This window comes from Microtus pennsylvanicus, chromosome 2 (genome assembly GCF_037038515.1).
Source record: "Microtus pennsylvanicus isolate mMicPen1 chromosome 2, mMicPen1.hap1, whole genome shotgun sequence".
NCBI lineage: Eukaryota > Metazoa > Chordata > Mammalia > Rodentia > Cricetidae > Microtus > Microtus pennsylvanicus.
Genome location: NC_134580.1, coordinates 131,951,322 through 131,964,139, shown reverse-complemented (window position 1 = coordinate 131,964,139; position 12,818 = coordinate 131,951,322). Strand labels below are relative to the sequence as shown.

The window sequence follows — 12,818 nt, the reverse complement described above, 5'->3', positions numbered from 1 at the left end:
CTCCGTCACTGGGCCACACACAAGGGGGACTGTGAGCAATGGCAGCTGTATCTCCAGAATCTGCCCTAGGGCGGAGGAGGCCTCGGAGCAGTGCTCATCGGAGCTAAGACCTGTGTGAGCTCATGGGGAGTTGAGTGGAGATGCCAAAGAGTGCCAGGCATTCACCACAATGCCAGGCACCTAGTAAGTGCTCAAGAAATACCCACTGCCTCACAGGCTGGCCACGCCCTGCAACACACACTGTCCTCAGGGAGACCCGGCCGGCCTTGGGCAAACCCAGCATGTTTGCCACAGCACTCTCTGCTCTCAGACCACGATGTCCTCAACACTTCTGTGGTGACAGCTTCTCAGCCAAATGCAACAGCTGTCTCTGGTTGATACAACAGACCAGGCCCAGGCCGGGGGAACCAAGCTGGGGTGGGGGCACTAATTAATGGGGCCCCTTTCCAGTTATTAGCAATAAGGCTGGCACCGCACAAATGTGCAGCGTCTGGTTCTCAACGACACTCTATATCCATTATTGACACTGAACTTCACGAGTTTTTATATTATCCTCGATATTTGCATATTATGCATATTTACCAGTCTTTCCCCTTCTCATAACCATCTCATCAAGAAAGCTGGCAGCTGCTGGCAGATGGGAGAGTTGGAAGCACAGAGGCTGGGACCGTGAGGAGGGGCCTCTGGAGCAGCTTTCTGGGACTCCAGAAGATTGATGGGTTTCTGGGTCATGCTGGTGTCTGGTGAGAAAAATCATGAGGGGTTCCCACTTCCCTCACTCCCTTCCTTGATCCTAGCCCCTGGGAAGCTGAGGCCACTTCAATCCAGGGTCCCGTACTGTAGGCTGAATGGTGGCTGGGGATCCTTGGGTTTCCTCGCTTGTGAACTGGACTTACGCCAGCAGAATTCTGGCAGGAGTAGGGTTGGGAGTCAGGGGAAGGTGTTCAAACACAAGGAGAGAAATGAGCCAGGTACTGTGGCTAGTATCATGTGGGGCTGAGGTGGCTGTCCCTGCTCTGTGGGAAGGAGGACAGAGGAACCAGGCTTGGTGAAGACAGTGTGGGTGGGGAGGGACAGTCAGAGACAGGGCTGGACCCAGCCCCTCACTGTGAGTTTAGGCAGGTGGAGCTGGAGCAGGAGGAGTGCCTCTTTGTCAAACAATGGTCTGCAGCGAGGCTCCCTGCTCCCCTCCCCCTCCTGAACCTGTGCTGAGCAGCTGCACCCAGGGGTAGGGCACGTGAAATGTGTGGAGCTTGCTGTCCATCCCCAGCAAGGCTCTCCCTCACTGAGGCAGTGCCCTGGGAAATGGGTATCCTCACCATGCCCACCTCCAGAGTTGTCAGGAGGATGGATACACCCAGCTGGTTAAACTGTAAATTGTGCCCAGACAGGGATGCTCTTGTGGAGGTCCCTCTGCCAGCTCGTGGGTGCTGGCAGTGGGAGGGCTGGGCATTTCCCAACAGTGGCAAGCACCATGGTGGGTGAGGTGCCCAGGACTGTGGCTGTACTTACCGACCAGGGATCTACGTGCACAGGAAAAAGGGTAGCCGGCAAGTATGCTGCAGATGCCGCCTCAGAAGTGGGTGTGGGACTGAGGACCGCCACACACATCCCTCCAGCACTCCATCAGAGGCATGAGTTGGACCCTGGTCACACAGGGGGACCACCGGGCTCCAGGCAGAGGGTGGCACCAGTGCCTGCGGGACACAGGAGGAATACTGATTAGCAGCCAGAAATGAGTGTTGCACCTTGACACCTTCAGACCAGCCCTTGGGAAGGGGCAAGTCGGCACAGTTGTCATAGAAACCCAAGTGTTTGTGTAACACTGTATTTTCCAGAGAACCCTGGCATCCCAGCTCATGGGAGGCCCACGTTGTTTTTAGAGGTAGATTTGCATGTCATGCATATTTACAATGCCTTTCCCACCGCCCACAGAACCCTGGAAGCAGCCAGCAGTGGGGAAGCTACATTCCCAAGTCCGTCCTCAGCTTGCTCCTCCCTCTAGCCCCTCCCCGCTTTCCTACCTCACGAGGGAAGTTAGGATAGGGTCCAAAGTCATACTACTGTGAGTTCAAATCCCAGTTTGGTCCCTCACTCATTGAGGGGACAATGTACAGGTGGTTTTCTCTTTCTGAGCCTCAGTTTCTCTTCTTGTTGAGAGTACTCTTCTGAGAGCTGCTGGGAGGTCTCAGAAGATAATGCAGGCAGGATGCTGGCACAAGGTACCTCCTTGGGAAAGACCCTGGGAGGTGCTATTCTCCTGTTCCAGCAGCCTGAGTGCCTCCCTGTGAGATGGGGGGATGCCAGGCATCTCCACCCCGCTTGCCTGAGCAGGCGTCTGTTCCCCTAAGCACTCTTCACCCGGTGTGTGTTAATGGGAAACTCCACTGCACTTGCTAGCTGACCCTGAGGCCTCAGACGGTGTCCCTCTGCCCTCTGCTCTCCCATCCTACAGGTCACAAAACTGAGACTGAGAGACCAAGGCAACATTGGCATGAGGGCCAGATCTGAGCTGCTAAACTGGGGTTTGGACTCAGTCCCTCCACCAAGTCCTGGGAGAAGACACAGGACACATCATGGGAAGAAAAAGGAAAGGGCAGCTGATGTTGGGATATTCATTATCTGCCGGACCTCAGGCCCAAGGATACCCACCCTCTCAAACTCTCCCCAGGGTCTGCCCAGAAATGGCACCTCCCACAATCAGTTCCCACACTGTCTCATGTCCAACTGACTTCACTTCCTCCTTTTCAAAAGAAGAAACTGAGGCACACAGCATGGCAGGGTAGATGGGAGCGTCCTGAGGGGGTGTCTCCAATCCTCCTCAGAGCCCTGACACTCCTTTGCTAAGGAGCACAGACTGGTCACCAATGAGGCCAGGACGGCACTCTCTGACTCAGACTTCTGGTTCTAGGACAACGAAGCCCATCTCCCTGAGGAAGAACATTCCCAGCCAAGAAAAACCAGGCAGGACTGGCAAGGGTTTGGGAAGCTGGAAAGGAGACGTGGGACTCAAGAACATTCTCAATGAGAGGAGGAAAGCTCAGAAGTAGGCAATGAAAGACTCCCGGTGCATTGTGGGGTGTGAAAATCCACAGCGCACTCAATGCCACACAGCTGGGGAAGAAGCCATTCCCACCAAGTTATCACTTGGAGCCAGATTCACCCAGCATTACAGCTGAAGGCAGAGGAAACAGCAGAGGGCCACCATGACCTGGAGGTCTCTAAGCTCCCTTGGATCTCCCAAGGTTGCCTGCTGAGGGAAGGCTGAAAGTTCCCCCATTTCCCCTTCTCTATGATGGGTAACAGGCCCTAGGCCCCTGCTGTCCAGGACACTGTTTAAGTCTTGGATAATCTACATAGAGGCGAAGATAAAAAAAAAAGTTCCATACAAAAGGTGTCACACTGCCCAGGGCCACTGATGTAGGCTGCTACAGGTGACTTTGGCTTTGTAGAAACAGAAAGCAGAATTCTGGTCTTGGCTGCCGAGAGCCATGGCGAGGATGAGCTGAGAGGAGGAAGCACTTTCTAGAGCAATGGAGAGGTTCTGAAATGGATTATAGTGATGGAGACACAGCTCTATGTATGAGCGAAAAGTCATCCAACAGGGCACTTTCAATTAGTGAAACATGGCATGTGAGTTACAGCTCGGTAGCTGTTAAAACCACTCAGTCCTTTGGGGGAAAAAACAAACAGACAAACAAACAAACAAACAAACAGCCTAGAATTTGGTGGTCATCCATAATCTGAGAGCCTGTGGCCTCCTTGGTTTTCCACCGGGAAAACCCACAAATGTGCTTTCTAGAAGCCCTCTATCCCAGAGGTCTGTGTGCTCTGGGAAGCCACCAGACGTCTGACTGGTTGGGCTCCCGCTGGCCTAGGACCTCTTGAGATGTTCCTTTCCACTGCTAAACACACCATCCCTAGGCTCCATGTCTAGCATCATGGGTGCTACTGCTCCTTCAGACTGGGATGCCACTAGAGTGAAGCAAGCTCACTTCACCCGCTGGTGCCAGCACTCAGCATGGCACTTGACACCTGGTAGGCCCTTGCTAACTGAAATACTAAACCAGAATTACAAAGCCTAGAGCGCACACTTGGATCTAGGGTGTGGCTCCATTCCCTTCTTAACCATGTGATCCTGAGACGGCCATGTAAGTGTCAGTTCCAACCCCTGGAGGGAGCCAGGGATTAGCAGGAATAACAGAGGCGAGAAGTTCTCGCACAGAACCCTGTCTCCCCAGAACCCCGTCTTTCCAGCCACCAATGCCCAAGTTCTGGTGTCACTCCTGACATCTCTCCCTTCCCACGTTCAGGCTGAGGTGCTGCAGGGGATCAGCCCTTCAGCCACTGCCATGCACCGAGTAACCCCAGCTCCTGCCTGGATTATGCATGTTGGCTTTGGGCTCCTCATTTTTTTACTTTCGGCTCCCAGCACAGAAGCCAGAGCTGCCAGGTTAGAATTAGAGTCAGATCTTACTCCTCCTCAGCTCTAAAACCTCCGGGGCGTCCCTTCACCTCAAGTACAAGCTGACAACCCTTCAACCACCACAGGCAGCCCTATCAGCTCCTTTCCAGCCTTCCCTCCCCACTTGCTCCCAGTTCCAGATCCGCTGACCTTCACGCTCTTCTGTAGACACACCAGGCATGCACTTGCCTCAGGGCCTTTGCCTCGGCTCTTCCTTTCCCATGCACAGTGGTGGCCCAGATGTCCTCACGTCTTATTCTCTCACTTCCTTCACAACCCTTCTGGCACTGACTGCTTGAGTGAGTGAACGAGCCAGGCCTCCATGCACATGGGCACATGGGGCAGGCAGTAGAGCCCCACAGAGATAATTTTTAACCAAAGATCAGAGGCTCAGCGTAAAACTCCAGCCTCTCAGTTATAAAGATGAGTTGACCCTGGGGTAAGCTTCTTCAAATTTGTGTTGTTTTGACACAAGGTCTCATTGTGGAACTCTGATTGGCCTGGAACTTCCCACGTGGAACAGGTTGGCCTTGAACTAGAAAAGATCTGCTTGCCTCTGCACCCCTAATATCGGGCTTAAAGGTGTGGCCTGCCCAGTCTTCTCGGCAAATTTCTTAACTTCTCTGTGCCCCATTGCTGATATATCTAAGGTGGAGGTGGTTTGAAGTCGCCCCTCAGGCAGCAGCTGTGAGGCTCAGGGGGATACAAGATGCTGCTTCTCCCTGACCATTCCACTGAAAATTCTTAGCCCCCAAGCTTGTGACTTGCCATTCTCTGCAGTGTTGTTACCACACAGGACCTCCCACGAGATGCGCCACCCTCATCCCAAGTCAGTGTTCTGTCCATTCATTCCCTGGGTCACAGACACAGCAGCTGGCACTGGAGCTGACCAACAAAGGTACCAGTTAGTAAGTATTCACTGACCCACTGATGAGCTCCGTGTTTCCCCTGCCTCCCTCTCAGGCGCCTGACATTTCTCTCCAGCCCACCTTGCCCCTCAGAGGTCCTAGGCCTCCCTGTGGCCATCTCACACCCTATGTGAATAAAACCCTGCCTGGGATGACCTTCCTCTCAGACCCTAACCTCCTGCACCACCCTCTAACCTGGTCACCTTCCTAGGCTACCACCAAGTGACCAGGAGCTGGCCTGTCCCTTCTCGTCATCTCTCATCTTCTACATAAAAGAACCCGTCCCTCTCCTGAAGACTCCCGCACGTCTTTCAAGTGATCCGGCTCCTAGAGCCATCTTGCAGGACCACCATCTCCGCTCCAAGCACTGTTACTCTTGTGGCCCTGCTGCCTCCCTACATCCACATCTGTAAAAGGATCCTCCCAAGACATGAGTGGCGTGGGGCTCCTGCCACAGCCAAAAGGCTAACTGTTCCTAGTTTAAAGGTTCATACAAGCTGCCCCCAGCTACCTAGAGCCCGCCCTCAGGGCCACCATTGATAGCTAAACCCTTCACTGGACATAATAATATGAACACTGAAACAGAAACCATCCTTGGTCTCATGATTCTCACTCAAGAGCTGGACTTTGATAAAGAAGCCTGTGAGGTAACAGGGCTAAAGGAGGCACAGACATAAGAAGGAACCCGTGGCACAGGGTGGAGGTGGAACTTGGCCAGGCAGAGGGCAGGATGCCAGGAACGGTCCACTCTGGCTGACTCCAAAGGTACCTGGAGGACCAAGTGAGACTTGGTACCTCAAGCACGAACTCCGGAGCCGCACATCCTGTGCTTAGATCCTAGTCCTGTGTGGTAGCTACTGACCTTGGGGTGGTGACTTTAGTGCTCCAATGTAAAAGGCGAATCCTGTGTGCCTCTTCCCAAGATCTGACGTGAGAGCCACAGGAGTCCCTGCACACCCATTCCTTCCTCTCAGCACAGTAGCTGCTTTGTCCTCCTCTCCCTTCCAGTGGACACGCCCAGACCTCCAGTATACTCTTCAGAGAGCACTAAGTTCTGTGTACACTATGCTTTGTCCTGGTCACACATCTGTGACAAAGCTTCATTTAGAAATAGGCAGAGTAGAAATTAATAACAATAACTAATAATAAAGTAGCATTATAACTATGCAACAATAAAAGGTATGCAAATGAACTCTTTCCCTCTCTCAAAATATCTCATTGTGCTGAGGTCTTGACAATCTCAGCACACAATTGGTGTGGCTAGGATGGCTGTGAAGAATTGTGAACGCCCACCAGTCAGCTGGCAGGCAGTGACACGTTTTGCCCAGAGGAGGTGCCACCGAGCCTTGGCTGCCATCCCAAGGCTCAATGACTGGTGGGGTTTGGTTTGTTTGTTCAGGATGCAATGGGCTGTCCAGAGCCCAGGACTGGGCCGAGAGGCCAGTCCCAGCTCTAAACTCTGTCCTTCCTTGCCCTGAGCCAGGCTTACCCACCGACTATGGCCCCAGCCCCACCCCCAGCAGCCATGAAAGCCTAGCACCACTATCCTTGATTCGAAGTAGCAGAGGCAATTGCCCTGAACTGTCTCTGGAAGCTGGTGCCAGGTGGGGAGGCTCCCCTCTGAGCGCCTGATCTGGATGCCTGTCATCTCTCACAGCTGCAGAGCAAGGCCTGTCAGCAGTCAGAGCAGATCCTGACATGTGTCACCATCCCAGAGGTCCCAGCGTCCTCCGCTACTCCTCACCGATCAGCAGGCTGCTGGTCACCCATTCTGCATGGGAGGGCAGTGTGGCCTCAGGTTGCAAGACTAAGCAGAAGCAAACTCAGGTGAGTGACATTCAAGCCCCAGGACTTGCCCCAGAGTTAGAAGTGTCCCCTATGATCAAATTCCCACATTCCGTGGATGCACATTTTCCACGAGTGGAGGATTGTGTGCAACAGAAATACCCTGATACACATTCTCCACACTGGGCTGCAGCACACAGCCGGGTGGTCTCTGGCACCTCGACCTCAGACCCCATTGCCAGGGTGTTTACAATACACTAAACATACTGTTGCCTTGCTAGAAAGAGCCAAACCAGGACCCACTGGCTGGGTTTCAAACCGGAAGCTATGCCACACCCTTAGCTGTTTGTCTTCGGCCCAAGGTCACTCAAGAAACACTGGTAGCCTTCTGCCCTGAGCCAGATGTGGTCAAGAGCCGGGCATGTTGGTCCTTGTTCTCATAGAACAGTGTGGTGGGGGCGCATCTTACAGTAATGTTCACAGAACAGTGTGGTGGGGGCGTACCTTACAATATTGTTCGAGACAAGCGTGTGTGTGTTCGGGAGGAGCCAAGGAAGACTGCAGAGGGCAGATCACAGCTGAGTGTCAGAGCCCTTCACACCATCACACCAAGCACTTTTATCTGTCCTCATCCATTTGTGCCTCACAGCCACCCCAGCCCCCGTGAAGCCTCATCCAATTCCTCAGGGCTCTGGCGCAAATACAGAGAACACGGTGCCCTGAACACAAACATTTGGGCTCCTACTCCGTAAGTGGCCCCAAACTGGGCCACAATGAGGACAAGATGAGTCAGGCAGTGTCCCTGGAACACCCAATCCCATGGGGGTGGCAGATACGTAAACAGAGATCGCAGTCCTCAGGGTCGGGTGGAAGCCCAAGGCTATGGGGCCAGCAGCTAGCCTGGGGTGGGGAGTGTTTTGGACAGTTAGGAAAAGAGGGCTCTCTGCCCCTGGGCCCAGGAGGAGCCACAGGAAGCCACCAGGTAGGCAGGTGGGAAACAAACATGGAAAACACATGCCACGTAAGGAAACTCCTGCAAAGTGGGGAGCCAGTCTGTAGACTCCAGAGAACGAGGGGACCTGAGGAGATGGAATGGACAGGGCTGGAAAGACAGGCAGGGACTCAGTCATCTAGAAGGTCTTGTCCTGCCAGTCCAGAGACTATGGTCTTTTCCCCCAAGTGCAGTTGTGAGTCCAAGTACCTGGTCAGTTTCCTGTGGAAAATGAGCACCCCAGAGTTCAGCGTGGCAGACTTAAGGAGGTGGTGAGACCTCGGAGAATGAAGGCGCTCTATCTGGGGTCTGAGTCAAGAGACACTGCGTTCTAGAAGCCAGTCAGGGGCTGGGTGGACTGCTTGCCTAGACTGCACGAAGTTCTGAGTCCCTGGGATGCTCAGCTTTACATAAAATCAGGCAAGGTGGTTTATGTTCTAATCCATGCTGGAGGCAGAAGGATCAGAAGTTCAAGGTAATTCTCATCTTTGTGTCAAATTCAAGGCAGGCTGGGACACTTGAGACTCTGCTTCAAACAACAAAAACAAGACAAAGATCTGGGGAGATGGTTTACAGGTCATGGCTGAGTCAGTGAAAAGCTTGTCATGAGAGATGAGGATCATGAGCTCCCATGTAAAAGCTGGGCACTGCAGTGTGTCTGTTACCTCGGAGCTGTGTGCATGTGTGTATGTGTGCATGCACGCTTGTGTGCATATGAGAGAAAGAGAGAGAGAGCTGTGTGCATGCATGCATGCATGTATGAGAGAGAGAGAGAGAGAGAGAGAGAGAGAGAGAGAGAGAGAGAGAGAGAGAGAGACAAGTGTACAGGCAGATCCCTGGAGTTCACTAGCCAGCTAATCTAGAAACCTTACATCAACCTTTGGCCTTCACATATGAGTGCAAGCGCGCACACACACACACACACACACACGTGTGTGTGTGTGTTTGTGTGTAACCTCTACAAAATGGAATAGTACTGAGCACTTAAAAGCAGTAAGATCCAGTGTGTGCATAGATGAACACCCAAAATTTAAGTCGAGGGCAAGAAGCTTATATACACTGCATGTTTCTATTTATATGGCCTTTCTAGAAAAAGCAAAATTATAGAGACAGAAAGAAATCAATGGCCTGGGTGGGGGTGGGGATCGGCTGCCAACAGGCAAAGGAAACCTGGGCTGTGGTGCTGGTGGCACACTGTGTCAATCTATAGACTCCCACCAGGATGAGCACTTAAGGGGACCCGTGTGTAAACTGCATTTCCAGAAAGCACCCAGTGAGGGGTGCTCCAGAGCGCCCTCCAAAGGATGATGTCATCCTGCCCAGACGCTGGCCAGCAGAGCTCTGCCCTTCCCACCCTGCTGCTGCTGGCTTCACAGGCTGCTCTCCACAGCTGCCAGCGGTCAGTGGGGAAAGCAGGCTTCTGAGGAAGCCTTCGGGATGCCGATCCACAGCTGGGTGGCTGCAGTTTATCTTGGTGGAGGCCTCGTGGTCACAGGGTAAGGGGGCAGCCAGCACAGGATGGCCTCCTCCCTATATCTTCGAGGAAGAAACTCAGATGTGGGACGGGAGCACATTTCCACCTTGCTTAAGCTATTATTTGGGGCTTGTCACTCAGGCAGAGACTCCCAGCTTTTCCATGGAAGTGTTCCTTTCAAACTCTGACCATGAAGCCTATGCCAGAGAAGACCACATCTGACTCATTCTTCACAGCTCCCAGGGCCAGCCCAGGAAAAGTGCTCACTACGTACCTGCCTACCTGCCGAATAAATGGCAAATGAACAGGAGACTACAGATCCTATTGGCTGTGTTCAGTAGCCCTTCCCTGTCTGAGCCATCGGCCCGGGGCCACTCATGGCCACTCTGCATGGCCACTGCAGAGTCCTTCCTCCTTACCCAGCACTGCAGCCACACTCCCCACCCAGCACTGCCACTTAACTTCATGCGGTCAGCAGGTCAGGGCCCCACCTCTCTTGACAGCCTTGACCATGTCTGGGCATAGGCAGTGTTGCCCACAGGCCACTCAGTCCTCCCAAGCTCCTGTCCTAATTTCCACGAGTGCTGTCCACACATCTGGCTCCCACACAGAGTCCAGTGAGGGCAAGAAAGAGTGGCCTAGGCACCCGCTCAGGCAGGTGTTGAGGAAAGAAGAAAGGTCGGGGGGGGGCAAAGGTCCCCACACGTCACAGTCCCAGAGATAGGGTGTCCACTCAAGCTTCTCTGAAGTTTTCCTGCTATTTCTCCCTCAGAGTCTTCAGCAGCACCACCAAAGAGCCCGCTAGAAGGAGACTCATTCCCATAATCGGAGCCTCCCATAATCATCCCACCCTTGCCCAGTGTGGGACTCACTGCATTGGAATAGACTTCAAGGTCAGACTGTGACTCAGTTTCCAGAACAGAGAGGCAGGTGGGCAAGGACTTGGGATGGCAGGCATGAGGTGGGGTCAGGGTGGGGTCTGGAGGTCTGGAACTCCTTGAGCTACGCCAGGGAAGCAAGCAAGAAAACAAAGGGGCTTGTGTAAGCCAGCGCCGCAGATGAGCCACCTCCTCTGCATAGATCTGCAGCTCCTCAGCCCACTCCACACTCCAGGCACAACCTGTTTCTCCTGCCTGCACCATGTCGTGGGCTCTGCTCCTCCATCCGCAGCACCATCTGCCAATCTCAGCTGTGAGCACCCTCCTCACTCCGCATTCTCTCCGTGGGATCCCATGGCATGCCAGAGGCCTCCCCTATGGCTCTGCTCAGGCCTGGGTGCTGGTGCTAAGCCACCAAGGCCTGCCTGTTGAGGCCTGTTCAGGGCTGCCTCATCAGCCCACCAGCCCTGTGGATGCAAGCAGCTCTTCCTGAGCCTCATAGACAGCTGGTCTCCCCATTATCCAGTGTGGGGTCACAGCCCTGCACGTACCTTGAGCCCTGCCCAAATGCAGAACGAATTCCAAGGCAGGTCCTCAGGCCATGCAGGTGGGGAGCAGACGTCTGCAGAATAAAGAATGGAACAGATTGGGAATCTGTCCTGCGGGCCTGGAGAAAGCCCCTGTGGTGGCCCGGCAGGTGACTCTGCCGCTCTCTGGTGCTCACACACAGGTACCTAGGACCTAACAACAGGTGACACCACTGCTGACTGCGAAGCTCAGGCCTGTCCTGTCTGAGTCCATCCTCCTAAGAATTATGTGATGTGGGTCCCGTCTTCCCCCGATTCACACACAAGCAGTCAAGCCTCACAGCTGGAGAGCATATAGGGCTGGATCTGAACCCAGGCCAACTATGTCCATGTCCACAAGATGTGCTGTGACCATGAGCCTTGGCCTAGACCTCAGTCTCTACCCACAGTGGGATGGAGCAGGTATACTGAGGCAAACCCCACACATTCATCATACATCCAGGGAGAAGAGCCAGGTTCTGGTTTCCAGGCAGTTAGCGCAGGTCCTCAAAGATGCCCACTTTGTTTCAACATGCCTATCTATGTAATGGAGCAGTAAGGTCGGCTGATACCTAGGAGCCTTGCCTGAGTGCTGGGACATTCCGCGAACCTTGTCTTCTCTTCCCCGTAGCCTTGATTTTCTCATTTGTAGAGTGGTTGGGGGAAGAGCCAATCCCAATGAGATCCAGCACTGGGGCTTCCCAAGGCCACATCAGCCTGAGCTTCCTGGAGCTGGGTCTTTGGGAGTACATTCCTGCACTGTTTCCATGGTGATGCTAAGGCCTAGGAAGGGGGTGGCAGTGTCTGGACCTGGAGGTGGCATGTTGGCTGCTCCCCGCCCAGGAGGTACTCACTACGTCCAGTAGACTCTATACAGGGCAAAGGGGCCCCTTGGCTTTGGGGACCTTCCCAGAGCCTGCTGCCTCCTCCACACAGCAAGTAAGGACAGTCCCTCAACCCCTTCCATCAGCTGGCCGCTGGCCATGGTGCTGAAACCACACACTTCGAAGAGCAGGCTCTGCCCTGCACCAGCTGGCCTGCTGAGACTGGGAGGGAAGCCTGATGTAGAGGACACGGAGAGATCGTGTGCAGTTCAGCTGTGGGGGCTCCGTTCCCCCAAAGGGAGTGCAGAGGCAGTCACAACGGATGGAGAGGCCTCCAGGGTCAGACTCACCGTCAGGTGGTGGATGATGAGCTTTGGGGAGGTGACATGAACAGGGTGCTAACTCTTGTGCTTCCCCCCAAAGGGTTTTTCTGTCCCTCCTTCCGGCACTCCTGTGAAATAATGCTCATGGAGAGGTGAAATTCGCTGCCCAAGTTCACAAAGCTAGTGATGTGGGGAGCCAAGTTCAGATCAGTCAGCCTTAAAAACCATCAAATCTATCCCCTCTCCATTGTCTGACTTACCACAACTCATCCAGAAAACTTCCCAGAGTAGGTCTCCTAGAATAAGCCTCTTCAATCCACTTCAAGCTGGGCTCCCTGGCACTGTGAGCAAGAATCCCCTTCCCCCACCACCACCTATGCTGCTGGAGCCACCAGGCTGGCAGCTCCCTTCATGGCAGCCTCTACCCTACTGGAAGGTCCTCTGTCAAGGCAGAGGCATACACGGCCTAGAGACAGCACTTGTCAGTTGTGGCCAAGGGCTAGCGGCCACATGGTGCCTATTAGCACTCTTGCTGACAGGCATCTGAGCATCACAGCTGGGCCCCTCCAGACTCAGGCATGCACCTGGCTGGGCCCCTCCAGAC

General features: G+C 53.9%; 1 protein-coding gene across 8 annotated transcripts in view; it reads right to left on the bottom strand.

The window, feature by feature from the left end:
• Dlgap4 (DLG associated protein 4) overlaps positions 1 to 12,818 on the bottom strand; it is a 150,442-nt gene that overhangs the window by 96,644 nt on the left and 40,980 nt on the right. For 6 of the 8 annotated variants that reach the window (XM_075962768.1, XM_075962771.1, XM_075962765.1 and 3 more), the window contains exon 2: positions 1,513 to 1,697. The gene's annotated coding sequence lies outside the window, so the exon portion shown is untranslated. Of the gene's footprint in view, positions 1 to 1,512; positions 1,698 to 11,052; positions 11,124 to 12,818 lie in introns of those variants that run through there. The other 2 variants (XM_075962770.1, XM_075962767.1) reach the window with 2 other exon arrangements.